This window comes from Galeopterus variegatus, unplaced genomic scaffold, assembly GCF_000696425.1.
Source record: "Galeopterus variegatus unplaced genomic scaffold, G_variegatus-3.0.2 Scaffold1490, whole genome shotgun sequence".
Lineage (NCBI taxonomy): Eukaryota > Metazoa > Chordata > Mammalia > Dermoptera > Cynocephalidae > Galeopterus > Galeopterus variegatus.
The window spans coordinates 279,728-280,006 of record NW_007727601.1 but is presented as its reverse complement, the minus strand read 5'-3'; positions in this window follow the sequence as shown (position 1 = coordinate 280,006).

The window sequence follows — 279 nt, the reverse complement described above, 5'->3', positions numbered from 1 at the left end:
CTCTGAGACCTTGTCACTCAACTCCTTTCTTTCTATCAACATAGGGCCCCAGACCTAGTCCCAGAGCCATAACAGAAACAAAATGATCCCAGCCCAGTGCCCGTTTCATGCAGCAGATCCTGCCTCTACTGATGTTTCTGAATCCGTAGCTTCATTGGCCCAGTAAAATGACAGCTCAGCTGTGACGCCAATGTAACTGTTTCTTCGATTCATTTCTCTGTTTTCCTATTTCTCAGTTTTTTTTCCTTTAATCCTTTTTTTTTTTTTTTTTTTTTTTTT